This window comes from Ambystoma mexicanum, chromosome 6p (assembly GCF_040938575.1).
Source record: "Ambystoma mexicanum isolate Mex_15411 chromosome 6p, UKY_AmexF1_1, whole genome shotgun sequence".
Lineage (NCBI taxonomy): Eukaryota > Metazoa > Chordata > Amphibia > Caudata > Ambystomatidae > Ambystoma > Ambystoma mexicanum.
In genome coordinates, this window is record NC_090935.1 from 619,822,572 (window position 1) to 619,849,822 (window position 27,251).

The following is a 27,251-nucleotide window of genomic DNA, read 5'->3' on the forward strand; positions in this document are numbered from 1 at the left end:
TGAAGGTCCATGCTAGCATACAGAAAGACAGACTTCCCACATCAATGAATTATCCAACTAGGATCGGGGTTTTTGAGAGATGAGACTCAATTTTGTAGTATGAATTGATTTGGTCTCTAAAGCTGGTCTTGAGTTATCACTGTTATTTTTGTCTACATTCACAGGGGTTTACTATGTGATTTTATTTACTGACATTCTATCATTCTGGATGATTCCAATGTTTTTCTAAACATGCGATCTGGATGTATGTGATTTTAATTATTAACATTCTATCATTCCGGATGATTCCAATGTTTTCTTGAACATGCGATCCAGATGTATTATCCTTTACATTAAGGAAAGGGTTGTGCTGTGGGGTGAAATTTGGCACTTGGTAACATAATATTAATAACTGCAGTTAACAAGAAGGGTGTTTCTTTGAGAGTTTTAGCTGCTTAGTAGCTTTTACAGTTATCCTACCCACTTTCTTTGAATAGAGAGGTGCACTCGCCGCCGCTCATGAGGATCCCAGACAGCAGTTTGTTATACTTTACTCTTTAATTCTCATTCGTTATTTTACCACCCTTTTTTTCTATCGCACTGTATGCACGTGACAAGCGAGTAGTCATTCTTCCTTTTCTTTTCTTTTCCTTTTCTTCCCTTTTTTTCCGTTCATACACGTGTCTACTTTCGAAGTATATTAGCTCACAATAAACATGTGTGTCTTCATTATTTGCTTTCGTTTATAGCATACTTTTTCTGATACATTCTTTGATAATGAGGCACTAGCCACACTTAAGGATTTTAGACAGCAGCGATCCCAGATATCGCACGGACGTGATTCGTTGATGCATCAGTTTCCTTTTCCTTATCTAGTTTTACCTCCGCTCTTTCCCGTGTCCACGATAGATAGACACAACATAAACATTAGGTTTTGTATATTGAAGATTCTTTATTATATCAGTCTGGTCAAGTAGAGTTCTTCTTTTATGTAATGGGATGTTTCTTAATTTTTATTATTTTTTCAGCTATATTTCAGAATTAGAACGCACAGGCTTATGTGTCAATCCTAAATTAGAGGATTTAGGTATTGTTGTGATGTACACTCGAATTTCCATTATGATTCATTCGAGATAAGTAGCGAATGCACCACTCCAATATGGCCGCCATTTTTGGTTGGCCTAGCAAAGGTATTAGCACCATGGGGTTTCCATGGTAACCTTTAAACAACAGCAGACATTCAGTGAAACGCGCGTTTCTGCGGTTGCACCGTGTATTGGGACGAGTCTCTACACAACATCGGGTAAGCTCGTGCCTCCAGCAGTATGGATGATAAGCAGAGTAGACCTAGAGTACTACCTAATGGATACATATATTTACAGATTGTTGTTTTGAAAATTGTTCGTGCCAGAGGAAATACTGCGATCTCTGCTAGTGAACGCGCAGCCATTTTTGAAGGTGTCATTTGTTTACAGGGAGACCAGGTCAGTGTAAATATAAGTTCCCTAGCATTATGCCTAAGTAATGTGACCCTGGGTAATGACTAAATGACATTTCTGTCTTCTCTCCTCTTGTATGGTTATTCGCTTAATATTTCAACATTCCTCTTTTCCGTACGTATATTTAATATTTTTTACTGGTTTGTGCACTGATGGGTATGAAATGGTGGCACTTTTACTTCATGTTATTGGTGATACGTATTTACTTATTTATATGTGGGATTAATGCTCTGGTAATGTCGTATTCATTGACTGCTATGTTTTGCACCTTTGTGCATACTTGACAACTTTGACCATGGACTTGATATTGCTTGTTTTATTATTTTTTTGGTATTTTTGTGACTTCAATTTGTGTTATTTATGACTATATACAGGCCCTGATGAAGGATTTAGTCCGAAATGCATTGGCCTATCCCAGAAAGCATTTGCATTAAGAGGAAATAGTAATTGGCAACATTTTCTGTTTTGTTCGAATAAATAGTATATATATAATACAAGCATCCTGCATCAGATTGTGTGTACCAGTGAGATTGATTTTTTGACTCACTTGAAATAAGCCACTTTTAAGTGGATATAGGAGTGCAACCCGCACCGCTGGCCTCACGGCCAAGGTCTTTGAACATTAACAAACAGTGGTAATGCAGCCAGCAATTTGCAAGTGCTAGGTTTAAGGCAGCAGACAGGGTAGGTCTGATAAGTACAGGAAGAAAAAGGGGGGGGCTGTGTGGGTACAGATACAGATCCCAGTGCAAGGGGTGGCCCAGAGGCAGTGCGGGAGGGTGGCAGGATGAGCAGGTACCTGGGCCCAAAAGACAGAGGGTGGCCAGGTGCACGGTGCCAACAGAGAACAGATCAGCAGGGGAGAGGGGGAGTGAAGGCAGAAGAAAAGAGGAAGGTCTTGAGGTGCTTCCGGACCCGGAGATGGTTCTCCTCAAGTTTTAGAGTGGCAGGGAGGCTGTTGCAGAGGGAGGCCCCAGCCGAAGACAGAGATCTACCCCCAGCTCGTTTCTTAGAAAAATGACTGACCCTGAGTGAGTTGGAGGTAGAGGAGCGAAGAGCTCGAGAGGGGAGGTATTTGCGGAGGGATAGCTGAAGGTATTTTGGACCCAGGCCCCAGAAAGCCTTGTGGACAATGCAGAGGGTTTGGAATTTAATCCTTGCATCCACTGGGAGCCAGTGGAGAGATTTCAGAGCTGGAGAGATACGATCCCAGGGCTTGAGGCCAAGAACAAGTCTTGCAGTCCTGTTCTGGATTAGTTGCAGAGGGCGGAGAGTAGAGGCAGGTAGATTTAGAAAGAGGCTGTTACAATAGTCCAAGCTAGAGAGAACCAGAACTTGAGATACCATGAGCTTCTGGGGGAAGGAGAGGAAAGGAAGAGTACCTCTGAGGAGGTGCAGTCGGAAATTTGACTTTTTAGAGACTTCAGAGATGTAGGCGGAGAAGGAAAGGGTGGAGTCAAAGATGACCCTGAGGTTCTTAGCCTCGCAGGTGGAGGTAGGAGGAGGGCCAAGGGAGGCCTGCCAGAGAGTGAGGGGAAAGGATGGTGAAGGTGTGCCGATGAGGAGGATCTCCGTCTTGCTGGCATTCAGACAAAGATCATTGCCGGCACACCAATCTTGAATGGCAGTTAGGCAATCAGAGATGAGAGAGGGTGAGGAGGTGGCAGAGGGAAGCTTGAAAATGAGTTGAGTGTCATCAGCGTAGCACTGGAAATTTGAGCAGAAAATGGCAATGCAGTGGGCGACAGTTGCCAGGTATTAGTTGAAAGGCCAGGGCGAGAGGTTAGACCCCTGGGGAACACCACAGGTAGAGAGGAAGATAGATGAAAGGAAGGACCCAAGTTGGACCTGGGAGGGTCGATCTGAGAGGAAAGAGGTCAGCCAGGCCAGATAGGTGATGGGTGGAGGACTCTAATAAATCCTGACTCACTTGTGTAGCTCCACTTAAGATTAACATAAATGCAGCCTGTTTGTCTATCAGAACACCTAGTAAAAATTGAGTTCACACCAATTAGCGAGTGCCAAAGGCATGTCCGCACTTACTTGATTTAGGTGGAGGGCAGCATTGGCATATAGCTTCTGCCAAAAAGATTACAAGAACTTGTCTTCTTTGTTGAGAAGTGTAGCTTACGTTGGCAAAGAAGTACCCGCTGAAAACAGCTTGGTGTACGGGGATGCCACTGTTACTATGGAGTAGTGGGGGTGAGGGTGTATCGATGATGATATGGTAACTGAGGTTACTGGTCTATAAACTGCATCTAGAAATCTGTTGGTAGCGTAGAAAGAGTAAGGCTTTTGCCAATTTATGTTGGCTAAGGACACATCTTTTTGAAGAGAGGTGCCTAACAACCCAGCTGACAGCATGGTTAGGTGGCTAGGACTTCCACAAAGACCCCACTATCCAGCTGAACCACAGGAGGGTGTGGGAACGAGGAATGGAGATACTCTCGCCAGTCTGTCATGAAAAGACCCTATAGACAACAGAAATTCTTCTTACGCTTTGTGAGGGGTCAAAAATGTGAGGAGGACAACTTTTAGATGATTTCTTAAAATATGCCATTTTATTAAATCATATGTTTCAATAAACACCTCACTATCCCTACCCTGATGAGGATTTCCCTGCCTAACATAAGCTAAAGAAAACACTCTAACAGAAAATATCTGCCCATCAGACTTGTACATAATATACACAAGAAAATATATGGCACTTCACAAAAACAACTACATTGGTAATATATTCACAGTCTCTCTGTGTGACCTGGTTGAACTCCCCTTCCCCAGGTTTTCAGTTGGGTACAATTCCAATGTTCAATGAAAAGAAACAAGGGAATCCAGGTTTGTAACAAAGTTCCACTTTAGTTCTTTGCACCCTTAGCTTGTCAAAAGAAAGTTCTATCAATCCAATGTCAACAAGAGAAAGATCGTGTTTTTCAGTTCATCAAATAGCAGCAATGATATTGTTGGTCAGGATGATTTGTTACAGCGTATAAATGTCAAAGAAATACAGCTTCTGAATATCAGTTCTCCTCAGCTCTCCTTTCAACATCATAAATCACAATTGGCATCTTGGTCAGGATAACTTCACAGCACTTCCACTTGGGTTACTCTCATACTATGCCCAGTTCCACAAGGATTCACCATCCGGTTCTACTCACCGGCCTGATAGTTTTCCACAATCAACAGTGCTTCTGAAGTTCTAAATCAACTCACAACCAAACATTTACTACTGCTTCAGCAATTTGCAATTCTGTGACAAGGCTCTCTTCTTCTGAACCTTCACCTCCAGAAGGGCAGCCTCTTTGCCACGTTTGTCTTTCTGCAACACCACTAACCAAAATGACCTTAAGGATGTAATTGTACCTTTCCTCCTTTTGGCTATACAAGTTTCAATTTCATGGAACAATCACAGTTAACAATCTTCACCCTTTTAAGACCTTTCATTCACCCCTTCCCTTCCTGTTATCCCCATTAGCTCAGTGGCATGCCTTATTGTTAGTCTCTTTGGCTCTTGATGATGCTTGCACAACTCTTGGCTTTGGGTAATGCTTGCACCACTCTTGGCATTGGGAAATGCTTGCACATCTCTTGGCTTTAGGCAATGCTTGCACCACTCTTGGCTTTGGGCAATGTTTGCACCATTCTTGGCTTTGGGCAATGCTTGTTTGTTCCCTGGTACTCACAAATTAAAATCCAGTCACTTAGGTTCAAAGCTACAATGTTTCTGCTGCTTAAAAAGAAAATGATCCTTCAGGTAGCCGCCACTTTAGAATTACTTTTAGGCATATACGATCAGTATCTCAGCTGCTTTCTTCAGTTTAATATTCAATTAGTACCTTTTTAAGGAGGTTTCACTCAGACGTGAGTCATTGCCCGACAATCAACGGTCGGGTTAACAGCAATTCCACCCACATGCAAGTGATTCTCCTTTGATACGGTTGCCTGCCTTTGTTTGCGCAAGGGATTAGAATGTGCAGTAACACTCACTGACTTCTGTTTTTGATCCCTTTGCGTGCTGCAGGACTTCCACTGCTTTGGCTCCTTTTCGAACGGACACACTTCCTTGTTGAAGATGCCTTCGTTCCCGCCACACAGTCAGAGAGCTTGACTTGCTCCTGAGACACCAGCTCCTAGCCAAAGTCTCCTGCACGCTTCCTGCTGCGCAGTGTCTGCAATTTGATTCACATGGGGGAAAGCCTTCTTCCTTCACGCTTCCCAGTGCGCAACTTCTGTACTTCAGATTTAGGGGAAAAAGGACCCTCTCAGGACTGCCAGCTGGAATCTGCTCTACAGTGGTCACGGCGCCATGTCTTTCCTCCAACTTCTGCAAGGACTGCCAACAACGTGCTCTCCTTCTAATGCTGCTACTGCTCCATCTAATGACCTGCACCAGTGGGGGGCTTTTAAGCCTCTCTGCCTCCCGCAGGTGTGGTTCGTTGTGAAGGATTCTAACCGGGCGTCAAACACCGGACCAGGACCTTCGCCCTTAGCCTTAGATGTAGCGTGATTAGAATGCTTTCTCTTTAATTTCAATGAATTTGAATTGAGCCGATACCCGGCCCGTCTCACACCCCCTTTAACAAATACCCTGGGTCACAATGGACCACGAACCAGGCCGATTGGTGGTAACACAATATTTATTTATTTTAATTTCAAAGAAAATCACACAATTTTTATATTGGGCAGCATTCACCAATGGGGTGATAATTACAATGAAAACCACTGAAATACAGTTGGGTAACCTTCGACAAGAACATATCCAAAGCACAAATGAATAGGAGCACTTTTTCAATTAGGATAGATAGCACCAGAGTTACGATTGCCCCCTGCAATGTTCCCTCAACCCACAATTAATCTAATTCTGAGTGGATAGAAAGAAGCAGCAGTTATTCAGGGGTGTGAGGCAGCAAACAGAATCAAAATCCGACCTTCCGCACAAAATAAGAGGCAAAAACTTTTTTAAACCCTTTGCAATGGCCTAAAATGACACTCAGATTTTAACAAATAATTAATTATATGTGTAATTAAATGATGATGTACATGTTTTATCACAGTCTCAGGGATGTCATATCACTAGCAACTTTAAGGTAAGGTATCACCAAAAGGCATACAGTTCACAAAGCAGGTTGAAATTGAAAGTGCAGTCAAATCACACATGAAAAAGTTGCATTTTTTCTAGTTTGCAGTTTTAAATGTCAAAAACGTTTTTTTCAGAAAAACAGGTGAAATACAATTAATTGGAATGCGGTTTTTGGGCTGGGGGTAGAGGCACATCACAGGGACAGTATAGAAGTCAAAGGATGGCTACAGCTGAAGAATTGATTTAGATTTTCAAGGTGGAATGAGGTTCGATTTTAGGAAAATAAAGCAGTTAAAAATGAAAATCGTTTTGGAAGGAAAGGAAAAGTTTTGCTTACACAAGATTTAATGGCTAGAAAAGAGGAACGCCACCCGTGAATATAAAAGTTACGCTGCAGTTGTAACCCTTCACGCAGTGAACCTCTTTTCTTTAGGGAAAATTAATTTATTTAATCAACATATTACTAAGGAGTTACAAGATGGGGTTAATGAAAGAATGGTGCTAACACTAGAAAAACAAGGCCAGGCTGCACAGAGAATTAGAACAGTTTAGACAAGTTATCAGGGTATGGATAGGATTACTTAGAAAATAGGGCAAAGAGAAATGGGTTAAGATGGGGTATGCTATGTGTTGTTATGGGATGGGGAAATACTCACAATCAGTGCTGGAGTTTGGAATTTGGAACAGCCAACTGAATTCTGTACTCAAAAGGTTCTGGTAAACGGATACCGGGCTCTCCTGGCAAAAGACAGCTGGGCAAAGGTTCGGTCACGCTACAGCAATGCCTCAGCTGGATGGAGATGGTAAGCAGGGCAAGCAGGCGGCACTGGAGGATCCCAAAGCGGGCTCTGCCACATTTCCCCTTTCTCACTGTAGTTAGTGGGATTTTGTTATGGGGTTTTAGTGCTGAAGGGCGGTTCTGCCTGGATAGGAAGGCCTGGGTCAACTATCCTTTTTCTGGCAGTGGGGTCTGGAATCTTGCAGAGTGAAGGTGGTATATCTGGATAAGCAGGCGCTGTAAAATTCAGAAGAGAGTGTCCTGTCCCTGTGAGCTCCCACCCTTTATATAAAAGCGGGTGACATCACCGGTTTATTGTTGGGCAGAACTGAACTAGGACTACCACCAAGACTCGGATAGGTTAGCCAATGTTGGTTGCCTCCTCTAGGAGGTGACTCAGTTTATGGGGTTGTACCTGGTGATGTACAAAGCCTTGCCACAGTCCTTTTTGCCAAAAATCAATCTGGACATAATTTACACATTTGTACAGTTGTGGCATTTTAACAAATTACATAGGCAGATTACATATTTTACGCAGAGCATGGCAGTCCAATTCTCACGGTGCCAGGACTTTGTTTCGCCTGTCTAATAGTTTTTCGCGATTTTCAGTGATAAATATTCGACATAAAATTCTATAACTTTATACATGGGTATAGATTATCAAAAGGCATGTAAGTATTGAATTTCAGAGTGGCATCATGTACACTTTCCTCAGAATATCCAATTCTCTGCCATTTCTGTTCCCGATATGGCAGTGACGGCTACCTCATCTTGTTTAACAGCCACAAAAATTACATTTACACTGTTAACTTTTTACATTTCTGCGAAGTCCTGTTGCAGAGATAAAAGTCTTAAAAGTTTATTAATAAAATAGTCTTTTGAGGCAAAAGGTCAGCATTGTTCAACATATAGGGCCATAGCTTACAAGGCTGCTCTTGAGTTGGGTTTGAAGAGCCCAGTAGAAGTTGCGAGGACATGCGATTTCCTATTTCACATGTCCGTGTCCCAGAATCTCTATTGTAAGAGGCCTCAGCCTAGACAAAAGTCTGATGAGCCTGGGCTGTTTAGTGCTTTTGGTGCATTCAGAGTTTTCAAAGGTGGCAATTAACAGGCATATGTCCCAGCAGTTTATGGTGGCTCCTTTTGGGGGAAGGCCTCAGTTTAGCCAGCAGAAAAACCTGTTCTAGAGCTCCCAAAGTAGCCAGCTAATGCATTTAATTCTTGAATTTATTTTATTTTGTTCTGAATCAGAAGCAAGCCTGTTACAATAAAACATCCCCTATTTGTTTCCCAGCACAAACCCCTTTACATTGTTAGACAAGGGCAGGGTCTTATCCAACATATACTTTTAAAACAGGTATTTTTGTTATTTGCAAAAGTACATTTAAACACGGTGTGAAGCCTGCTGGCATGTTCCTATCAAAAGGTTCCATCTGAATTTTCCACTTTGTTCCGCAGCCCCAGTCAGTTTCTTTTATACAACAATTTGTTTAAAACACAGATCCACTGAAATTAACATAGGCCCAGAGAGCCAGGTCCTCTTTGAAGCATTGATTTTTGACATTTTGTAGCCCTAAAGTCAAGCGTTTTCCCGCATGGGTGAAAGGAAAGCTTCTTTTGATTTCCCAGTTCTGAACAACAGCCCGTCCTTCAGGGATACAACTCTCTTCTGCTGGAGCACAATGTAAATATGGATGGGCATGGCAGGGTCGCACAGATAAAAGTAGTGTGATGAACAGATGTACATAGCGTCAGGGCAGCATCCTCTTTCATGTAAAATATTCCCTTTTCAATGGGAACTTTTAAGCAAGCAGCAGCGCTGCTTTGATTAGCTTCTTTTGGTGCACACAAGAACACACACTGGCACCTTTCTGGGTGTGCTCCCTGTTCCAACTCGCCCAATAGGTGTTTGGCCAGATGGTGCAGCCATCATTTTGCAGCTGCAAAATGCAGTTTTGATGCAATGGTACTCCAAGGAGCCAGTGCAGCCATTTTGCTGTTGACTGCTGAAGTGCAGCTTGATCATGGATGGGAATTCTGCTGAGTAGGTCAATGTACCCCACAAATCCCCACACCCCCAACTCCCCCTGATCTGGAACTTTTGTCAAGGGAGAGTAGGGCAAAGTGGGGTTCATCAGTAGGGCAAAGTGGGGTGCATCAGGTGGAGTCCTTCCATCAGGGAGCGGTACGCCACAATCCTCCCGCTGTCTCTCGTTGGAGTGTGGGCGACACCCCCAGATTTTTCCTTGATCTTTCCGTTCCAGGTCCCCAGGGAGGTCCTCCTTGGTCTATGGATGGGCGGAACCAGTACGAATCTATTAAATAAATAAGAACCGGTTACTACATTTTTCCCACTGACTGCCTTCCAAGAAGGTTGACAGCAGTGGGACACACATGCATTGCAATAATGACAGTACTTTTATAATAAAGACAAATGATCACTCACAAGACATAGATAACTACTAATCTGACTAGAATGCTTGAGAACCCCTTTTGTCCTCACAATGAAGAAAAATACTCCCTGTTCAATAATTATACCTATAAACCTACCTGTTCCCTTCTGGTTCTTCTTTTTCTTGTTCTTATGCTTCAGATGTCTCCTCTATTTGATTTTCTCTTGGCTCCTCAATTTGCTGCAAAGTGTGCCTAGGGTGACAACTTTTTTAACTGATTAATATGGACCCATTTCTCTTCTGTGAACAAAATATGAACCACAAGCTTCCTCCTGCGCCTGTTTATCTTATGACTAATAATAGTCAGAACCAAGCAAAACACATACCTCAGGAGTTGCTAACTGCTGCCACTCCAAATGAACCACTTTACATGAGAAACACCCCTGTTTCTTATCCAAAAGACATTTTATTCAAAAAATCATAGTTAGATTCCAAGATGGCCGCCAGCACAGTGTAGACATGCTGACGGCACTCTCCGGGAACTGACCTTCTCAAGGTGCCCACCACCTCGCGAGCAGGCCCCCGGTTGGTCAGAAGGGACCCCTGTGGCCATACATTCCGGTCGGCTGGAGGAGACCCCCGCGACTGCAGGTTCCGCGCGGCTGTGAGCCGGCGAGGAGAAGGACCTCCGAGAGAGCCTTCTGCGGTGGAACCCAGGAGCGGGACCTAGAGGCCCCTGGCGGCGGGGCAGAGGGGGAGGTCCTCCCTCGACTGGAGGCACCGGCAGTGTGGATTTCCCGACTCGCCTGTATCGCATCTGGCTGGGTGGGTTGTTCCGGCGCTCCTCTGGGAGGTCTACGGGATAAAGAGGGGAGGTATATTGTGGCAAAGGGGAACCTTCAGGAAATTCCATACACTATTGCGGTGGTCTACGCACCAAACTAGGGGCAGGAGCAATTCTTACAACGAGTACTTAGGGTATTGGAGGACCATGCTTGGGGGCAGATAGTCTTGATGGGCGACCTTAACCTGGCCTGGGACAGAGAGTGGGATAGGATGGGGGTTCTAACCCGGGGTGGAGGGGCGGTAATGTCAGCGAGATTGAAGGATAGGATAGGGAATATGGGTCTGAAGGACGCGTGGCGGGAGCTTAAGGGGGGAAAGGATGGTTACACCTTTTTCTCAGAGGTCCATGGCTCACAATCTAGGATATATTATATTTGGGTCTCTGCTGGGCTAGTGGGTCAGATTCGGGAGGTGTCCACCGGTCCGATGGGGATAGCGGATCACAAAACAGTTTCAGTCACTTTCGAAGTGGGCAGAAGGGAAAGAAAGGTATGGGGATGGCACCCCTCAAATCGATGGCTACCTGACTAGCCCTCTAGGATATGAGGCCCTCTATTTATCCTCTGTCCTGTCTCCTCCACAGGTGAGAATACACCATCTCTCTACTTGACTGAGTAACGTGGGTTGCTGCAGCATGATTAAGCTGACTGCCGCCATACATGTTTTGGAAGGATCGTTATTTTGTGCAAAGACCTATTGTCTGATTTATCGAGTTTGGTCTTGAATTTGAAGATCATTGCGGTTTTCTATTTTTCATGCAACACATTGCTAACTGTTTACAGGCTGACAAGCGCCCCTGAAGAATTTCCCCTGATTTTAGTGTATGAGAAGTGCGTGAGGAATTCAACATGTTGGGCTGAATGGGAATAGAGTGGTATGGTAATGAATGGATATTTGTGATTTTAGCAAACCTTCGGTCAACCACCAAAACTCTCGGGTTGACCGATTACCTTGACTTTATTGACTGGTCTCGCTTGTAACCCTCCTTTAAATTTGTTTTGTTTCCCTGTGCATTCTTTTTTGCCTGTTAAATTTCTGTTAAACCAACAGAAGATGCAATGTATTTTGAGTTATTGTTTGTTGTGATTTCATACTTTTAATGTATTTGAATACAATTGTATATTTTTCTACTCTATGTGTGTTCTAGCATCTGGCTGAATTCTCCTTTGCTAGACATTTGGTCACCACACAGATCTCTATTGTTGTTAGTCGAGTTCTTTCCTCTCTGTGTACTAGAGAGTAGGAGTGTTCCCACCTGTGGTTTAACACTGCTCACCAGCACTTGTCGTGCATTTTTTATAGGTTTCACCTATTTTGGGGTTTTGCTATTGGTGCAGTAGTATAAAAATACATGTTTTTACCCTCACCTCCTCTTTGTGTTAAAGAGCATTTGTCTGGGACCGAGTGACAGCAGTGACCTGGATTTCCCCCAACAGGGTCTCAATCTCGATGAGATCCCCCTGGATAGCACCGGTTTTGGCAAGCTGATCAGCTAGTTCGTTTCCCGTTTTGTCTGGCCCCTCTATTCTGGAATGACCCTTAATCTTTTTCCAATAGATGGTCATCCCACTAGAGGTGACCAGATCATCAATATTTTGTATTAGCTTGCCATGTTACAACAGTTTGTTATTAGCACGCATGCCCCTGGATTTCCAATTAACCAGGTGCTCCACGAACCCTTTCCGGAGATAATCTGAGTCAGTGATTATGACCAGTTCGTGGAGTTGGTGTTGGACGGCAGTGAGGATGGCATGATAAACTGCCATCAACTCCGCCACCTGACTACTATGGGGACCGATTGTGTACCGAGCTGAGGGTTTCCGGGGCATCATTCACCCAGGCATTCCCAATGCCGGCCACCAGTTCCTTTTCCCCGTTGTTGTCAACATGGTAGGAGCACCCATCCACATAAACTGTGGGCATTCCCTGGCACTTGTCTTCTTCATAGACTTTGTGCGGGGAATTTAGGTACTCCTCCATGTTGTCCTGGTTTTTAAGACTTTCGTCCTCGAGACAGTTAAGTCAGCCAGACCTTGCGCGAGGGGACTCTTCTTGTTTTGGCCATATCTGACCTCCACAGGAAAGCCTCACATTGACAGAATCTAGGAAGTAATTCTGGAATTACTCACATTTCCAGCCCGGATTCTGTCACTTTGGAGGTATTGCAGAGGCTGGTGTGGAGTCTCCACTGTGATGTGTTCCCCCTGGATGAACGAGCGGTAATTCTTCAATGCCCACACCGTTGCCAGGAGTGCCTTCTCACAATCGTTGAATTTTTCCTCATCAGAGGATAAAGTCTTACTTGCATAGGAGATGACTTTATTGACCTTGTCATGCTTTTGATATAATACGGCTCTCAAGCATGTATTCGAGAACCCTGTCTCCAAGAAGAACTCCTTGTTTTTGACAGGGTAATCTAGACAAGGCACTTGTGAGAGACTTCTTTTGAGTTGCTTTACTGCCTCGGCTTGTTCTGGACCCCACTCCCACTGGAACCCCCTTCAACAGATGGATCAGGGGTCTTGTGATCTCTGCGTAATCCTCAATGAACTTCCTACTGTAATTAGTCAGCCCAAGGAGGCTTCTTTGCTCACGCTGAGTAGCAGGGTCTTTTAGTTTTAGGAGTGCTTCCACTTTCTTCTCCTGGGGACAGAGACCCTCCGGAGTTATTTCATGTCCCAAGAAGTTGACATGGGTCCTGCACCACTGTGCCTTTTGGAGTGACAGTTGTGCTCCAGCAACCCCCAACTGGGTCAGAACATAACGGATTTCCGCTATGTGTTCCTCCACAGTTGACCTTTTTATCAGGACATCATCCACATAGGCAAGGTTACCCCTTTCACCCAAATCGGGCATGGCCTTATGTAGGAAGATGTTGAATTTGTGGCCGGAGTACCGAAGGGAGTCCGGGTCCACGTGTACTGCTGCCCCTCGAAGGTAAAGGCTAGCTTGTATTGGTCCTCCTTAGTGACGGGCACGGTCCAGTACCCATTGGTCAAGTCAATGGCAGTGTATACCTTTGACTCCTGGATCTGGGCCAGTCCTTGGTCAATGGTCAATGTAGGGGAGAGGTCATCGGGACATGTGGACCAGTTTATTTAGCTACCTAAGGTCTGCGCACAGTCTCCATTGGCCATTTGGTTTTAAAATTCCCCAGCACCGGATTATTAAAGGTGCTGTGGACTGCACAAATTATCCCACAGAGACTCAAGGTTTTTGATGATTTCTGTCAGGGACTCCATGGATGCGAGAGGCAAGCGATATTGCTTCACAAACACTGGAGTCATTCCAGGGTCCGTGGATATTGTTGTTGTATGGATTTCGGTGCAACCACAGTCCCGAGTCCACAGCGAAGAGATCTTGAAAACACCTGTTTCAACTTTTGCTTTTGCTCCAGAGTCTCACAGGCATCAGCCAGGTTAACCCGCTCTTCAACCATTTGCCTGAAGCCTGGAAAGACTTTGGGTTTTGCTATCTCAGCGGCCTTCTCCAGCTGGGTGGAGAGGTCTCTGGTCAGAGTGTTGACTTGGACAGAGGGTTTCAGGTAGGAGAGGCAGTCATTGTGGACCTGGAATATCACCTCATCCTGCCTGATGTCACAAGTCACCTCTTCCTCCCCGTAAGGGCAGGAAGAGTACACCAGGAAATTCCCCCCTTGCCGGGTGAAGATCCTGTCTGGTGGTAAGTCATTGTCACTGTGATTGTTAAAACAGTCATTGGGGATTGGTCCTATCAGTTAATTTCCTAGATCCATGGAAAAATGTTGGCCATCAACCGCCATTCCAATAATGGTGCCTGCGCCCAGAGTGATACTCCTAGCGTCGCTGTTATCCATCAATATTGGAATGGTGTTGTGTTCTACATTGACTAATGGTGTAGGGTTTAACCCCAACCCCTGCTGTTGGAGATGGGCATTGAGGTGTACATATGCATCAGGATTTTGCAGTTTCTGTCCTCTTTTAATTTTTAATTCAGGTGGGAATAGTCTGGTCTGTCCTGGGATGGTGACCTCCTCTCCAATTTGAACTTTAACTGCATACGGCAGCAATTGGGCTGACCGAAATGCTTTTTCAGAATCATCAAAGCCCATGGGATTGCCCCCTATTTGGGGCCATGCTTTGTAATTTATCAGGTCCAAATTAATTGCAAACCGATTGAGAATGTCACTGCCTAAATAGAATGCAGCAGGGACATCTCGCACAACCTAACAATTATGTTCTATGCGTTTGTTACCTATAGACATTTTGAGCATATACCTGCTAGGCTGGAGATGTTTGGAATTGGGAGTTTCCAGGGCCATTTCCCACTTATCGATCAAGTTAAATGTGGGAATGGCTGGATCTTTTGGGAGTTTTCTGAACATGGCTTCGCTCATGAAGCTCTTTCCGTTGTTCACGCACACTCGGGCGAGAACAGACTCCTTCCCCTCATTTAACTGAATAGGGAGGAAGAACTGTTCTCTAATTTTCTCAATGTTAGCTAAGCTAAGCTAAACTTTGAGTTAGTTTCTCATCACTTTTGACTATAGAATTGGGGTTTTCAGTATTTCCTTCCACTGTGGAATGCCACTTAAAACTGGAAGGAAGGTTGGTTTTCAGGAATGGAGAGGAGTTCCCATCACCAGTTTGTTGTCCTACAGCAATTAATGTCACGTTAGGTATTTGATTATCCTGGAACTGAAACTCAATATGATCAGATTTTTGTTCAACCATGTGGCATGTGCTATTTAAACTAGCATGGTTGACACTCTGTTTTAATTTTATTGGCCTTTTAGTCTGAGTCCAGAGGACCTTGTTCACATAGACTATTAGGGGGGACAACCTGCGCAGGATGTCATTCCCCAGTAGACAGCGTGTTCCCTCTGGAGTCACGACTTATGACCGGGAGTTTCACCTTTTGTCACCCAATTTTTATTTCCAAATCTACAGTCCCCTCGACAGGGATTTCATTCCCGTCGAAGTTCTGGAGTTGTCCAGGAAGAGGGTTGAGAGGGATCTGATATCTCTCCCCCCTTCCTGATTTTAGCTGCTCAAAGGCCCTTTTTGACAGAAGAGTAACTTGGGATCCAGTGTCCACCAGTTCTGAAATTGCATATTGCCCTTACACTTGAACGGGGGCATCAAATCTCCCCTCCTTCTCAAGAGAGCAAAGGTAATGAGCATTTCGGGCAAGCTGGGTGGTCAATTTCTTTATTTTGCACTCTGACACAGTGCCATTTTGGACTATTTTCTGTGCCGGAGTCTGGAATCTGTAATGAAAATTTGGCATCCTGAAATAGTGGAGATTTTGGAATCCCCCGTTTCCCTTAGCTCTGTGCTGCCCCTGCTTACCGGGTGGCAGTCACTACAACCAATTTGTGGGGAGGATCCCTACATTACTATTTATTTCTCAGGATGACCATTCTGGGGTTCAGGGATGGGTGACTCTGAAGCAGTCCCCACACCCATCCAGTCTTCATTTAGATCTCTTGGGACCCATTTTTCTTTGGGAGGAATTCCCCCATCCCTGAAGGAGAAGATTTTTTCACCAGAATCCATTAAGGATTCTTCCCCTTCAAACTGGAGGACACTAACTTCTTCCACAAAATGGGCCTTTTTACTGTCTTTATTTCTCCTACCTACCCTCTGTTCCCTGGGTTGCAGATTTTCGGGGGCAAGTGATTTCTGTTCCGGTTCCTGGGTGTCCAGGGGCTTTTCACGGGTGAGGAAGGAAGCTTCCTCTAAGGCTTTACGCCCTCTTTCCCCCGTGCCTCCTCCTCTGGAAAGGGTGAGTTGTCGGGGTCCTCTCCCCGTCATTGTTCTGGGGTGCCAGACCCTTGGTTGGTGGGGTTCTGAGCCGCCATGTTCATCTGAGTGTTCTGTTGAGCCTTCAACATGTGACCCAGATCCTATGTGAGGTTCTGGACCTGGCGCTCCAGTTGGGCCACCGGTTCAGGCTGGTACGGGGGTCTCTGCTCATATCTAGGTGGTTCGCCGCAAGGGTAACTATCCCTTCTCCCAGAGTACCCTGGATATTGTGGATTTTGGTAACCCTTGGCCTTCCCTCTCCCGGATTGGGTTGTCTGGGCTCCTGAAAGCGGGGAAACAAAGAAGGGTTGTCCTGCAGGTTGGGGTTTTGTGGATACCGGGGAAAGAAACTTAACCCAGCATTTGGGGGATTGCTGCCCTCCTGGGCGAAGCTTGGAGGGAAGTTTCCTGGGGCAGTACCTACCTGATTGGAACCCCCCCTTGGGCTGGGGGAGTCCATAAATACCCCAGGATTGGTCAGTTGCCCTTGTACCTAGGACTTATATACTCAGGAGAATTAGGGGTCCCATTGGTGGGATTGCCTCCCTGACCGCCACCTGTTTGTGATTGGCCTGAATGCCTTCTTGGCCTCTTGTTTTGCTGGTTTGGGATTTGTGCATTTTTAGGCTCCCCCATTTCTAAGTCCAAAATGGGGGCAGCTTTCACCGCCGCCACCTTAGCAGCATCATTTTCTGCAGGTTTTTGGCCTTCATAAATGCGGGTAGCCTGCTCTATTACTCAGTCCAGAGATCTTTTATCATGGAAATCCCTCCCCAGCTAGGTCATGATATAGTTTGGGAGCGCATGAAAGTAGGTAGTGACACATTCTCTGCTATACGTGCATACCCTTCTAGTGGTTTGTGCAAAGGCGCATTTTAGCTTCTGCACACATTCTCATGAGGCCTGATCTTCTCCACACTGTAGATTGTAGGCCGCTTTGCGAGCCTCTTGGGGGTTTCCATGGGTGAATAAGTCCTTCAAGATGTCCGCCATGTAGGTCGACCATCTTGAATGTTTTTGGTCTTCCAGTCCAGCAAAAAAGCTGGAGTATTCTGGAGAGAATGTCCATTTGGCGTAATCTATACAACTCTGGCTATCTTTTATGTGAAATGTGCCCATCATTTGTTCATAGAGTTTCAAATGCTCCCATACAGAATATTTTGCATTTTTATTGTACAGTTTCATGAAATTCCTGATGGCCTTAATCTGTCTAATAGGGTCTTTCACCAGAACTCTTTTTGGATTATCTGACTTCTTTCGCCGCATCACCCGAGTCCATTCGCCCCCAAAGGCGCTGCTGTTTGAGGTCCCCTTATGATCATCTAGGCGCTCCTTGATTCTGTGAGCTTGAGAGTGGCTCGCAGAATGGTGGGGCCTAGTTTCTTCTCGCCTGTGGCGCAACGGAGAGTAGTCTTCTGACTCCTCCCTGTTTCCAGGTTTGGCAGAGTATCCCCCCACTGTCCTGATTGGGTGGAGGTCTTCAGGATGCTCTTTTTGGGCCTCTTTTCCTGTTGTTCTTGTGCAAATCGAACCAACTGGTCCCTTTGGAGGTAGTGATTCTGCAGATCGAATTCTCTGACTTTCTCCTCATATGAGGTTTCCGGGTCCGAGACATCAGTCATTATATTTTTGTATCTATCCAGGGATGCCCTTCTATCAATTTCTGGGGGGTGCTGACCTGTCAGCTCCATCATGCTACGTCTATTTAATTCTGATGGCCTCATGGTTTCTGGCTCATGTGAACCGGTAGCCATGAAGTCAGCAGCGCACAAAGTATTAAATGGGTTGGAATCCCTTAGTACAGAGGTCTTCATACTATGATCAGGGGTTGCCCTGTCCCTCTCTACCTGTTCTGGGTCCCTCCAGTTTGGATTAGATCTAGGATACTCTTTGTCCAACCTTGACAGTGTTTCCTTTTCAGCCCCTATTTCTTGATAATAGGCAAAGATCTGAGCATTTTGCTTGGCTATCAGGGGTTTACTGTCCTCTATGACTCGCTCTTGAGCTGCCACTTGCTTGTGGAGCCCATCTTTCTCCTCACAGAGGGCCTCATTATCTCTTTGTGCTGCCTGTATAGTTTGGGAACACTGTGCCATTTTTTGTTGCAGGAGACTCACCTCCTGAGTTTGTGCTTTTTAGTTTGGGTGTTCTCTTCCAGGGCACCTTCTACCCGTCGGGTGTGCTCCAATAACTTTCCATATTCTGTTTTGAGTTCATTTAGTTTCTGGAGGCCCAACTCACTTTCTTGTAAATATGTTTTTAAATTGCTTACTTCTTGACATAGGGCATCTTTCTCCTGATTTAAGGTGCCCCTCTGTTCAGCCAGGTGATCCCTTTGTTGATTGATGGCATTTCGTTTTTGGCGTTCTTGATCCAAGTTTGTCTGGAGGTGAAGCTCTCTATTAATTCCTTACTCTCCACTTCCAATTTGTCAACCTGTTTTTGTAAAGCAATTACTTGCTCAGAACAGGCTCTGTTATATTTTATTTGTTGTTTTAATTTCAGTTGACCCTCTTCCAAAGAGTCAACCTTTTCTTGACACTCCATTCTTAAGGCATTTAATTGGGCCTCTTGGTCTACATTATTTTGCTGTGGGAGAACCAAGTCCACTTTTAGCTTTTTAATGTAATTTCCATATTCTGCCTCAGAATCTTGGCTCTTTTGCAATTTTTGCTCCACTAATTATAGTTCAGTCTGGATTTGAGCTAAAAGTTCGGATTGATTTTGCGCAAGAGTTCTATTTTCCTCATGCTTTTCCCGCATCACTCCCATATGGAGATACATGTAGGCCGTGATTCTGACAATTTTGATCTGCTCTCTTTAATTTTTCAGAGTCATATATAACTCGCTCAAAGCTTGATGAACTAGGCCACCGTCCTGCCATATATCCATGTCTATGGCGGTGACCTGTTGCGTCATTTCTTCTAGCCAGACTTTTTCATCTTGTTCTGGCCATTCCCCCCTGACAAATAATTTGTGCAGAAGGTGTTCCCTAGCTATATTGATCTATACTGTGGCCAATTTGGAAAGTGTTCTTTCTTTATTAATTTATTTATGCAAGGGTAATCTGTATTCTGTTGCTTTTTGTCTATTTTTTGGGGTTGATTTAGCTTTAATTTTATACACAGGCCTGGTAATTAGGAATTTTGTTTTGGGGAGGCGCTTCTACAGTGTAACACAGTGTTCTAAGCACACAAGGTATCACTACCTGGAAGGTTAGCCTGCTGTGTTAAGCTGTCACGGGTGAATAAACAAACCCAATCCAGGACACGAGCCCCCGATTTGTGAAGGATTCCAATCGGGCGTCACACACCAGACCAGGACCTTCGCCCTTAGCCTTAGATGTAGTGCTCGATTCAAATGCTTTTTCTTCATTTTCTACGAATTTGAATTGAGCCGATAACCGACCCGTCGCACACCCTGTCTTGATCTTGTTGGTCGTGCAGATTAGTACCACCTCCGTCCCCAAGCACCACACAGTCGGGAAATAACAACACCGCCCGTGCAGCGCTTGAAGACACAGGTGGAGAATGTCGTCTTATCAGGAACCAGAAATGCCAAAGGACCCCCTGACCACTGTAAGGCAACGGAGGGTTAATCAACACAGGGAATGAACAACAATGCCATATGATAGGATAGCAGAAATGGGCTTACCCGAAAGTGAAGGAGAGGGTGGCCTGAGATGTATGCAGGAGTAGTGGGGGTACAGCAGGCACTGGTCGGTTGTGTCTCTGACAGGACTCGAGATGGGAAAACCTCTGAGGCAAATACGTGGGACAATCCGTGAGCAGTCCAAAAGGCAGTTCCGGGGTCAATAACCAAAAATTCAGTATTCAATAGGATATCCGTGGGGCAGTCCAGTGAACAATTCCGAGTCAAGAAACCAGTAGTAGACAATGGAACCCAACAGAATGGTAATCCAGGGGTGTTTCCAGCAAGGCAGACAAACAGCGTGATATCCGGGACAGAGATGAGGCAATCCGTGTACAGTTCCGTGGTCGAGTAATCGTGGTAGCAAAATATCCAAAAACGCCAAAGCAGTCCGTGAAGGAAGCAGCTGTGAAGCGGGGCTTCCGTGTTTCTCTGCTCCCTTTAACTTGTGTGGAAGGTCACATGATTCACATCACGGGAGGGGAACGTGAGAAGTCCGTGTCACATGACCCGTGATGATGACGAAGGCCGTTGTGGATGCCTTGTCACGTGACGTGCGGTTCTGCGTGTGCCCAATCGGCAGCGCCAGTCGTGCGAAAACCTCCATGGGAGGTGCCAGTGAAGGAAGGGGCGAAGATCCCTCGGGCCGTAACGTACGCGTCTCCTTTGTTTGGCAGGAGATCGCCGCCGTTCGTGTGCAGGGACACGAAAGTCACGTGAGTCTCGATGGTGGCGAATGTTGGGAGACACGACAGAGCCCCCCCCTAAAGGCCCACGACCCCGTGGGCTGGATGGACGATCACGATGGAACTGGCCAACCAACCGGGGGGCCCGGACATCCCCGGAGGGCACCCAGGAGCGCTCCTCAGGGCCGTAACCCAACCAGTCCACGAGATAGTGCAAGCGACCCCGAATAAGGCGGGAACCCAAAATAGCACTGACCTCAAAGACATCAGGAGAGGACAAGGAGACAGGGGCAGGAGGGGCAGTGAGACGGGTAGGACCTAGACAAGGTTTGAGCAAGGAGGTGTGAAAAACCGGATGGATACGCCAGGTGGCAGGAATAGACAATCGTAGAGCCACAGGATTCAGGATTTTAGCAATACGGTAGGGACCCACAAACCGGGGAAGCAACTTGCGACAGCCAAGGATGTGTAGGTGGCGGGAGGACAACCACACTCGATCCCCCACCCGATACTCGGGAGCCGCCACCCGTTTTTTGTCAGCTGCGGACTTCATGGAGACCTGGGCTTCGCGCAAGTGGACTAGGGTTTGCGCATGGACCGAGACCAGATCACGGGCACAGGTATTGGCAGCAGGAGTAGTGGATGAAGCGAAATCAGGGAATGGAAGGGTGCGGGGATGCTGACCGTACATGGAATAAAAGGGAGAAAAGCCAGTGGAGGAATGCAGGGTGTTGTTATAGGCAAATTCCGCCAGGTGTAGTAGATTAAGCCACGTGTCTTGGTACTGGAGGGTTAAACAGCGTAAGTACTGTTCGAGGGCTTGGTTCACCCTCTCAGTCTGCCCATCTGTTTGCGGGTGATAGGCCGAGGAAAAGCGGGCATCAATGCCAAGTAGCTTTGTCAAGGCTATCCAGAAACGGGATGTAAACTGTGTACCACGATCTGATATTATTATCTGTGGCAGACCGAAGAGACAAAAAACAGATTTAAAAAACAACTGGGCCAGTGTAGGAGCGGAGGGTATCCCCGTACAAGGTACAAAGCGTGCCATCTTGGTATAGGAGTCTACCACTACCCAGATAGTGTCGAAACCTTGTCTGCGTGGTAGGTCCGTGATGAGGTCCATCGAGACAGTGTGCCAGGGTCTAGGGGGAATCGGTAATGGTTGGAGTAATCCCAGTGGGCGACCCCTGCGTGATTTGCCCTGTGCACACACCGAGCACGTGTTTACGTAGTTCTCCACGTCGCGTTTCATTGATGGCCACCAGCACCAGCGTTTTAGCAGTTCCAGAGTGCGACGTTGCCCCGGGTGGCCATTAATGGCGGCATCGTGTGACCATTCTAGTGCCTGGTTGCGTGTGTCAGTAGTGGGAAGAAAGAGCTTGTCTTGAATAAAAGGTAACCCCTCCTGAAGAACCAGATCCCATTCCGCCAGTGCGTGTGGATGTTGGGAGACCCAATGACGGATGGTGGACTGCATGGACGGGGACGGTGTACAGACACAAATGACATGACCCCCCTCCAGCAACGTGGCAGGAAAGGACGGAAGAGACTCCCCCCCCCGGGGAACGTGACAGTGCATCAGCCTTCCCATGGACAGCACCCGGTCTATGCCTAATGACAAAATCATAAGCAGCGAAAAACAGGTGCCAACGCACCTGTCGGCTATTAATGCACTTAAGGGTAGCCAGGTCCTGCAGGTTCTTGTGGTCGGAATAAATCGTGGTCTGGTGTCGGGCCCCAAGGAGGTGGTGACGCCAGGTTTGTAGTGCGTCCTCGATGGCCAGTAATTCCTTCTCAGTGACAGTATAATGCAACTCGGCTGAGGTGAGTTTCCGTGAGTGAAAAGCCACGGGATGCAGACGACCAGTGGCTGGACAGGGCTGGGAAAGAACTGCACCCAAAGCAAAAGAGGAAGCATCCGCCTCCACGATGAATGGGAGTTCAGGGTCTGGGTGTTGGAGCACGGGAGCTGTTACAAATCTGGTTTTTAGCTCCTCAAACGCCTGCTGATGTTTCAGGGTCCAAGAGAACGGAACCAGCGGACTGGTAAGGGCGGTAAGGGGAGCCACTATGGAGGAGAAACCAGCTATGAACCTCCGATAAAAATTAGCGAAACCCAGAAAAGATTGTAACTGCTTGAGGGTCTTTGGAGCAGGCCAATCCGTGATGGCACGAACCTTTGACTGGTTCATAGATAGACCCCCAGGCGTTAGGTGGAACCCCAGGAATTCGACCTCCTTAGTGTGAAACAGGCACTTTTCGGGTTTGGCGAACAAGGCGTTTTTGTGTAGACGAGCCAAAACCTCCCTAACGTGGACGATGTGGTCTTCCAGAGAAGGGGAGAAAATCAAAATGTCATCCAGATAGACCACGACGTAAACGTCTAAGATGTCACTGAACACTTCGTTGACGAAGCGCTGGAAGGTGGCTGGGGCATTACATAAGCCAAAAGGCATTACCGTATATTCAAAAAGGCCTTGTCGGGTGCAAAACGCAGTCTTCCACTCATCCCCCTGACGCATGCGAACCAAATTGTATGCCCCCCGGAGGTCCAGTTTGGTGTAGATGGATGCATGTGTTAACCTGTCTAGTAACGTGGAGATGAGGGGAATGGGATAACGGTTCTTCACGGTGATGGCGTTTAAACGCCTATAGTCCACACAGGGTCGTAGGTCACCCTCTTTTTTCGGGACAAAAAAAATGGGACTGGCAGCCGGTGAATTGGAGGGTCGGATGTGACCTACCCGCAGGGCTTGTTGTATGTACTCTTTTAGGGCCTGTTCCTCCGACTGTGATAGTGAATAAATCCTGCCTCTCGGTATCGGGGCATCAGGAAATAAATCAATAGGGCAATCATATGGCCTATGGGGTGGCAGGCCTTCTGCCGAGGCCTTGTCAAAAACAGTCAGGAAGTCATGGTATTCGCTGGGAATACCAGCCTGAACGGCTCCAACGGTATGTGGTGTTGCGACTGGATGGTTCCCGTCGTTCATGTGCAAAGCAGCCAAGGCCCCAAGAACCCTAGCAGGGTTGGAGATAGTTTCGGGTTCGGTTAAGCAGTAATGTTGGCAGACCTCGGACTCAAATGAGACTTGTCCAGTGCCCCAATTAATAAAAGGGTTGTGTTGCCTAAGCCATGGTATACCCAGAATGATCCCGAATTGTGGTGTGGCGATGAGATCAAAGGACATGGTTTCCTTGTGGGTGTCCTGGATCACCACTTCCAGAGGAGCGGTTTGATGCTTGATCGGGCCAGAAGCAAGGGAGGTCCCGTCCACTGCTTGCACGGGTTCGGGGTACTCCTTGGTTATCAGAGGCAAGTTGAGGTGATGGGCCAGCGTGATATCTATGAAACAACCCGTGGCCCCTGAATCAATTACTATATGCACCGGGTGAATGCAATTCCCGGTGGGTTTCAATAGAGCTTGGACAACGATGGGTCTAATGGGACCGAATGAGGGCTCAGTGGGGGTCAAGGAAATGCTCGCCCGTCCCCCCGGTCTCAAGGGCGAGCCTTCGGAAAACCCGGATTCTTGTTTCTTGGGCGACGGGGGCATTCCTTGACGTAGTGCCCATTGATGCTGCAGTAGAAACAGGCATTATCTGTCCTTCTGCGCTCTCACTCGGCCTGGGTTATAGGACTACGTATTCCCCCTATCTGCATGGGTTCGGGTTTTGTGTCCCCCAAAGAAGGTGATTGCATGGAAAAACCGGCTTCTGCCCTCCGCTCTGAACGTCGAGCGTCTACCTGCAGGGCTAGGTCCACCAGGTCCGAAAAAACGGCCGGGAGAGAGGAAACCACAGAAAGAGCATCTTTCATTACACTGCAGAGGCCCCTGTAGAACACAATAGCTTTTTTGTTCTCCGGCCATGAGGTCTCTGCAGAGAGTTGGTTGAAACGAGCGATGTACTCGATGAGTGTTTGTTTGCCCTGTGTAAGATCGAGTAGTTCCAGATCTCGGGAATGTGCCTTGTATCTAGTGTCGAACACCTTGGCCATCTCACTAATCAGGAGGTCAAAATCATAAAGAGCAGGGTGGTCATTTTCCAATAAGTGATTCGCCCAGGTGGCCGCTACCCCCGACAGATGAGAGAGGAGAAAAGCTGCCTTAGTAATAGAGTCCGGAAACGCCTGGGGTCGACATAGAAAATGGAGCTTGCACTGATTAATGAAGGTTCGGTACTTCCTTGGGTCACCCTGGTATCTTTCCGGGGCTGCAAGTGGGAACGGGGTTGGGAGAACCAAGGGTGTAGGGACGGTGGGTGGAGTGGAAGATGGAGGATCATGGGCTGGGGTGTCCCCAAAGTCAGTGTCTGTCCTCGGATAAAGGGTGACGAGCACTCTGTAGGGCGTCAAGGCGATGGTGAATGGCAGTCATGGCTGCGGCCATGTCTGACCTAAGGGCCGCGACTGCCTGCATTAGAGCGGTCACAGGGTCCTCGGTCGAGGTATTCATAATCTGGACGACCAAAATAAAAAAAGGCTTCACAGTCTGTCTTGATCTTGTTGGTCGTGCAGATTAGTACCACCTCCGTCCCCAAGCACCACACAGTCGGGAAATAACAACACTGCCCGTGCAGCGCTTGAAGACACAGGTGGAGAATGTCGTCTTATCAGGAACCAGAAATGCCAAAGGACCCCCTGACCACTGTAAGGCAACGGAGGGTTAATCAACACAGGGAATGAACAACAATGCCATATGATAGGATAGCAGAAATGGGCTTACCCGAAAGTGAAGGAGAGGGTGGCCTGAGATGTATGCAGGAGTAGTGGGGGTACAGCAGGCACTGGTCGGTTGTGTCTCTGACAGGACTCGAGATGGGAAAACCTCTGAGGCAAATACGTGGGACAATCCGTGAGCAGTCCAAAAGGCAGTTCCGGGGTCAATAACCAAAAATTCAGTATTCAATAGGATATCCGTGGGGCAGTCCAGTGAACAATTCCGAGTCAAGAAACCAGTAGTAGACAATGGAACCCAACAGAATGGTAATCCAGGGGTGTTTCCAGCAAGGCAGACAAACAGCGTGATATCCGGGACAGAGATGAGGCAATCCGTGTACAGTTCCGTGGTCGAGTAATCGTGGTAGCAAAATATCCAAAAACGCCAAAGCAGTCCGTGAAGGAAGCAGCTGTGAAGCGGGGCTTCCGTGTTTCTCTGCTCCCTTTAACTTGTGTGGAAGGTCACATGATTCACATCACGGGAGGGGAACGTGAGAAGTCCGTGTCACATGACCCGTGATGATGACGAAGGCCGTTGTGGATGCCTTGTCACGTGACGTGCGGTTCTGCGTGTGCCCAATCGGCAGCGCCAGTCGTGCGAAAACCTCCATGGGAGGTGCCAGTGAAGGAAGGGGCGAAGATCCCTCGGGCCGTAACGTACGCGTCTCCTTTGTTTGGCAGGAGATCGCCGCCGTTCGTGTGCAGGGACACGAAAGTCACGTGAGTCTCGATGGTGGCGAATGTTGGGAGACACGACACACCCCCTTTTACAAATACCCCAGGTCACAATGGAACATGAACCAGGCCGGTGGGTGGTAACACAATATTTATTTATTTTAAATTCAAAGAAAATCGCACCATTTTTATACTGGGCAGCAATCACCAATGGGGTGATAATTACAATGAAAACCACTGAAATACACTGGGGTGACCTTCTACAACAACATATTCAAAGCACAAGTGAATAGGAGCACTTTTTAGATAGCAGCCGAATCACGGTTTCCCCCTGCAATGTTCCCTCAACCCACAATCAAATTCTGAGTGGATAGCAAGAAGCAGCAAGGAGTTAGGGATATTATGCAGCAAACAGAATGAAAATCCAACCTTCCCTCACAAAATAAGAGGATTGTAAACCCTTTGCAATGGCATAAAATGACACTCAGAATTTGACAAATAATTAATTATATGTGTGGTTAAATAATGATATACCTACGTTTTATCACAGTATCAGGAATGTAATATCACTAGCAACTATGAGGTAAGGTATCACCAAAGGCATACAGTTCAAAAAGCAACTTGAAATGAAAACACAAAGCAGCCACATTCACACGTTGAAAAGTTGCAATTTTCTCTTTTTCAGTTTTAAATGTAAAAAACGTTTTTTAAGAAAAACGGGTGAACTACAGAGAATCGGAATGCGGTTTTTAGGCTGGGTGATAGATGCACATCACAAGGACACTATGGAAGTGAAAGAGTGACTATAGCTGAAGAATTGGATGAGATTTTTACAGTGGAATGAGGTCCAGTTTAGGTAAAATAAAGCAGTTAAGAAAAGAAAACCTGTTTGAAAAAGGAAAGGCAAGTTTTACTTAAACTAAATTATCTAGACTATATGGTTGACGAAAGACATGGAACATTCCAAGATTGATTCGCGATGTCAACCTTTTCATCCCGCGTTCAACTTTTTGTGGGATTTAATTTGATTATTCCAAATATGACTAAGGACTTATGATCTATGCAAGACAGAAATTAATAGAAAAGTGGCGCTAACGCTTGGAGACCAATGACAAGATGCACAGAGAATTCTAACAGTTTTAAAAAGAAATCAGGGTA